The sequence below is a fragment of the Lacerta agilis genome, chromosome 17, assembly GCF_009819535.1.
Source record: "Lacerta agilis isolate rLacAgi1 chromosome 17, rLacAgi1.pri, whole genome shotgun sequence".
Classification (NCBI taxonomy): domain Eukaryota; kingdom Metazoa; phylum Chordata; class Lepidosauria; order Squamata; family Lacertidae; genus Lacerta; species Lacerta agilis.
The window spans coordinates 36487370-36493369 of NC_046328.1; positions in this window are offsets into that span (position 1 = coordinate 36487370).

Genomic DNA, 6000 nt, shown 5'->3' on the forward strand with positions numbered 1-6000 from the left:
AAAAAATCGATCTGGCCACGGCGGCAGCAGCAATGCAGATGATTTACAGAATAGCAGTGTTGGGGGAGAACGGTCTCTGCCCCGCAGAACTTACACTCTCCAAATCACCACTGAGCCGAAGCCCAAGATAACACCAGGTGGAGCTGGTTCCGGGGCATTTTATATAGATAGATAGATAGATGATAGATAGATAGATAGATAGATAGATATAGATATATTCAATTGAATATATATATATTTGATTAAATGCGATGCTGCAGGCCCACAACCCAAGCGCTTTTGGCTCTCTTCCCTTGAACTTCAAAGCAGTCGTAGCTACCCGTAAATTCTCCACTGCGGGGATAAATTAGCAAATTAGCACCTTTGGGTGGGGAGGGTGCTGTGGGCTGGGGGAGACTGGCCTAGAGAAGAGGCGCTTGCTACTTTGCACAGTTAAACAGTGGAACTCCCTGCCACAGGAGTCAGTGATGGCCACCAACCGAGATGGCTTTGGAAGAGGGTGAGAAAAATTCATGGAGGAGGAGAAGGTGATGCTTCTGAATACCAGGAGGGGAGAAGTTGCTCTCGTGCTCAAATCCTGCTTGTTGGTTTCTCCCAGGCACTGTGGAAAGGGGGTGCTGGATTGGATGGGCCATTGATTGGCCTGTTCCAGCAGGCTTTTCTAATAATAATAATAATAATAATAATAATAATAATAATAATAATAATAATACTTTTATTTATATCCCGCCCTCCCTGGCCGAAGTCGAGCTCAGGGCAGCTAACATCAAATATATAACATTAGTATAAAATCTAGCAGTAATTAAATTACCTCCTAAAAACAGGTCAAAATCAAAGTCTAATTAGATGGCTTTCCGCAGGGTTAGGGTTGGGAACAGTAACCCACTGTTCTTATATAAACGGTGCCCATCTGATTTGGGGGGGGGAATATCACAGGGCAGTTTTCTTCAGCCCGGGGGCCACATTCCTTCATATGAAACCTCCCGGGGTCCACATTCCAGCCGCAAGCAAGCTCAGAGGCAAAAGGAAGCTGCTCTGCAGACGAAAGCTTTGTGTTTGTTCCACCACAGTACGGTCGTGTGAAAGCCGGAGCTTTCTGACTCTTTATTTCTTCCATCCCGGCAAGGGAGGGGCATGATCCTGGCTCAATGGCACATTCCGGCCCAGCCAAAGCACTTTTGAGGAAGGAGGTTGGGAATAAAAGGTGCGTCGTGGGCCAGATTGATAAGCCCCAAGAGCCACAAAACTGGAGGTTCCCCCCACTCCTAACAAAGGACTCCAGTGCTTATGTGACCATGGTTTCTGTACCGTTTGGTGGGGGCGTGTTGTGAAAGAGGGGTGTGTGCAGGGGAAAGGTTTGGGGAGAAGGAGAGAGATCAGCCCCCCAGGTGGTTGCCCTGGGATGGGAATAAGGAAAGGAGCAAAGGGAAAGGCAGCTTGAGACAGGGGGAGGGGGGGAGACCCCAGGCATGGCGAGAAATGAGGGTTGGAGGGCACAGGATGGCTGCAGGTGGTCTCAAGGCCAAGGAGGGGGTCTTCTTGTCTGGGCAGCCCTGGACCTCCATACACACTGACCACCCCGGGGAGGTCAACTGGGTGCTGCTAACACAGGGGTTAGACTTCGCCCTGGGAAGAACGGATGGGTGCCAGCATCTTTTATTTCATAAAATGTAAACACCGCTTCGTGGGTAATTAAAAAAGAGAAAACTCAAAAGAACTTTCCGAAAAGAACAATGAAATCATCAGCTTAAAATAGTTAAGAACAGCTCTTAAAAACATTGGGGGGAACCATTCGGATTAATGCTAAAACAGATTAAAACTCGGGTCAACGTCTAAAACGTCCGGGCAAGTTTGCCTAGGTGGAAACGTTTGTAGGAGGCACAGAGGAGCACAGTGAAGGTGTCTGGCTGATGTTCAATAGGCAGGGAGTTCCAAAGTGCCACACTAAAAAAGGTCGACGTCTTACAAGTGTGTGGATCAAGAATCACGTGTGAGACCTATAACGGTGCCGGTTTCACAGATCGGGGCGTCGAGTGAGCGCAGGAGAGGTAAGGTGAACTCGCGGGTAAACTGGCCCCAACTTATTACGGGCTACTTATGACGATACCTTGAACTCGGCCAGGTAGCAGATGGGCAACCAGGAGCAAGGGCATTTGAGGCCAACAAGCTGAAACAGAAGCAATCATCTTCGTAACCCGACCGAGATCCAAGACCAGAGGTGGAAGGGAGAGGTACGTTCGCCCCAGAACACCTGCCTGGGTCCCCCACGCCACGCCTTTAGGGGAGCCAGAGGCCCAGAATCCCTCGCTTGGCGCACGGCTGCCTTTCAGCCGCTCCCCGATTCTTCCCCCGCTTTTCATTTTCCTGGGGAAAGCTAATTACTTTCTCCGTCAAAAGCCCGCTAAGCCGCTATAAATCAAAGCGGGGCTCGGCTGGCGCCTTGTAACCAGCGGCGAAATGTTAGTTATTAGTCAGCGCTTGGGACGCCCCTGGAATCTTAACAAGATCCAGGCACTTTGCATTTGGGGCCGGCGTCCGCACCTTGCCACCTTGTGGGGGCTCAGATCGGTGGGTGAAAACAACGTGCTCATTTTCCCACCCGGGGGTGGCAAGTCAAAGGGGGGGAAATAAACAGCTGTTTTCAGCGTAAACATAAACAACCCTTCGGCCTGATTCTCCTAAGGTTCTGGTGACGCCCTCAGGGCGATTTGATTCCTCTCCGAAACGGGAATTTGGCAAGTGGCCTTCTAGCAAGTTAATCTGCTGGTCTGGCTTAGATGGCCACTTTTCAGGGATGGTTCCTGCAGTGCAGGGGGTTGGACTAGATGATGCCCTGGGGTCCCTTCCACCTCTACAATCCTATTATTCCCCAGCAACCCCCTTCTTCCAATTCCCTCCCTGCCTCGTGGGATTATCAGCCGGCAGTGGGGAACCTGAAGCTCTCCATATGTCGTCGCCGGCCTCCCGAGTCCCGGCAGCCAGCAGGGCTAATGGTTAGGCCAGCCATATCTGAAGGACTATGAGCTCCCCCATCCCTCGAGTCTGAGATATGGTAGTAAACGTGGACACATGGCCCAGGGTGTCAAGGAACCCTTCCAGAAGCAGGACCCCCTTGCAATAGGTCAGGCTCAACTCAGCAGACTCCCAGACCCACAAAACCCGTAACAATGGTCGTCTCGCTATTCCACAACCGAGTCCTGCTTGTTTTAATTTCCCAGCTCAGAAAGAAAACGGGTGACCTTGGCATTTTTATTAACCAAACCATAGTACAAAAAAAAGAGAGGAAATTATACACATTGTAAACGTAACATTTTCGGGCAAAAGACCCTAAAATATAAAATATATCCCCCCCCCAAACAAGCCAGCCTGTACATAAAGCTATTTTTCATAATAAAAAAGAAAAGGTCATCTACAAATCTGTAGGGCACTTGTAACAGCTGCCTCCTGGAGTCTGTGCTGGGCTAAGTTAGGAGGTTTCCGTGGCTGTAAAAGGCCGGCCGGGCCCTGCCGTTGACGCTGCAGTTTTGACGAGAGGCGAGGGTCATTGCGCTACCGGCTCCCCTCTCCTCTCTCTCCAGAGACCACCAAGGCACCGGGCGAACGCCAAGGCGCTACGTTTTCTAGCGCTTAGAAGATCCTTTCAAGATCGCTGCTTTAAAAGTGAAAGGCTGCAGCAAGGCTTTTTTTTATTTCCTTTCTTCAAATTGCACATTAAATAAATAGGGTTCCTTTTCCTTAAAACGCAGGAGCACGAGTTCGGCGCTCACCGCCTCCCTCGCTCCTGGGTCGGAAGGTTCTTCACGAAACCTGTTTGATTACAGTTCATTTGTCCTGACCCGGGCCGTGCAAACACCGTGCATTTCAAAGCACTATACCGCAACAATACAGTCATGGCTTCCCTCAAAGAAATCTGGGAGCTGTAGTCTTTTTTAAGGGTGCCGAGAGTTGCTAGAAGACCTCTATTTCCTCTCACAGAGCTACAATTCGCAGAGTTCCCTGGGAAGAGGGACTGATTGCTAAACCACTCTGAGACCTATAGCTCCTATAATGGGGGGGTTGTCTTCTAACAACTCTCAGCGCCCACAACAAACCACAGTTCCCAGGATTCGTTAGGAGGAAGCCATGGCTGCTTAAAGTGGTATTGCAGTACTTTAAATGCAGGGTGTGACTCTGGCCTTAGTGACAGGTGGAGGGAGTCTCCATTTCTTGTTTTGTGTGTCCGTGATCCTTTGCACACCTGATTTTCCTCCCTCTCTTGGGAGGAACGGAGAAGCCCACAGCTTGCCCCAGGGATTCAACAGCACATCCGGAGAGTGCATGGACATCGCTAGCTCAGTGGAACTCTTAGAAATGTAACCTAAACAGGTTTAAGCAACAACCCTGCGAGAAAGTGTGTTTAACCTGCCCCGCCGAAATCATCGGTTCTCAGTTGCCGGTGTGCTTTTATAAGCTATCCCTGAAAGCCTTAGGAATGTGGAAAGCTGACTTATGCAGATCACTGGCCTGCAAAGGTCAGCACTGTCTGCACTGACTGGCAGCAGCTCTCTGGGCTTTGAGGCAGAGGGGTCTTTCCAGCCCTTGCTGGGGGGGGGTGCCTCAGGAGCTTGAGCCTGGGACATTCTGCACGCAAGGCAGCTGCTCTGATGCTCTGCCAGGGCCCTCGCTTGTTCAAATTCTAAACTCCGAGCAGCTGCTCAGGTGCCCCTGCAGAGGGTCTTGGGACTCCCACCATCCCCCTTCGGCACAGCCAACCGTCAGGGATGCTGAGAGCTGCCGCCCAGCAAAAACCCATCCACGTTGGCGACCTCTGTTCTGGGTCATGAGGAACTGCAGCTGCTGAAGCTGACAATCAGCCTTGCCCATCGTCCTTTTGAAGGAACGAAGGCCCTGCAAGGACCACAAGTGGGGAGTGTGTTGCTGCTGTCATCCTCGAGTCCCGCTAGAAAGGCTTCACGCTGGCGCACCTGGTCGGCCACAGTGAGAACAGGGTGCTGCTGGACAGGACAGGTCCCCTTCGGCCTGATCCTGCACAGCAGGGCTCTCCGTACGTTCTTACGGAGCCTCCAGACCCAGAGACAGCCTATCTAGGTCCTTAGTTTCGTAGGGGCATTTGGGCACTATGAGAGTAGGGTGCTGGGCCAGGTGGGCTGCCGCCGGCCTGATCCTGCAGAGCTCTTCTTATGTTCCTACAAGTCTGCAGCTGCTGGTTCCCTTTCAACCCACCCTTGGGGACACACACCCCAAGACCAGGGAGACACGAGCTACATTGAGGGATGTTATCAGAGGCTAACTGGTTCCCCTACAGTTCCCACTTTTATTTTATAATAGCCGGGGGGGGGCTAGGTCCCCCCTACAATGTTGGGCCTCAACTCCCAGCTGCCTGTGTTGCCAAGCGTCAGGGATAACAATGGGGGCTTTCCCATCCGGTCCCTAAGGCATCAAGTGCAACACACAGCAGTGCAGATAGACGGATGTAAACCTGAATAGAGTTGTTTTCTTTTTTAAAAAAAATGTGGTTCTAGTCCTCACAGGGACGAAGAAAACCCTGGGAACTGGACTGAGATCAGTTATATACATACACACATATATATATATATATATAAAATATAGAGAGCTATGGCAAATATAAATAAATGCACCTTTTGAAATTAAGCCTGCTTTAGCCGCACAGTGGCTTCGCAGTCCATAGGGAACAGATTCGGAAGCCCCACACCCGCCAGGTTTGCGAGAGGAAGGTCAGTGGGGTGGCTCTTTCCTTTCCTTTAAAATATTGGCCTAGTTGTTAAGAGTTACCGTATTTTTCTGTGCATAAGACTAGGTCCCCCCCCAAAAAAAATGTCAAAATTTTGGGGGCCATCTCTCCCCATTTTCTTAAAATTGGAGGCCCCCAAAATAGGGGGCGTATTATACATGGGGATGTCTTATAGATGGAAAAACACGGTACATATTGTATTCTGGGTAGAACTAAAGGCTGGGGGCGCAAGGGTGAAAGGAGTTAAA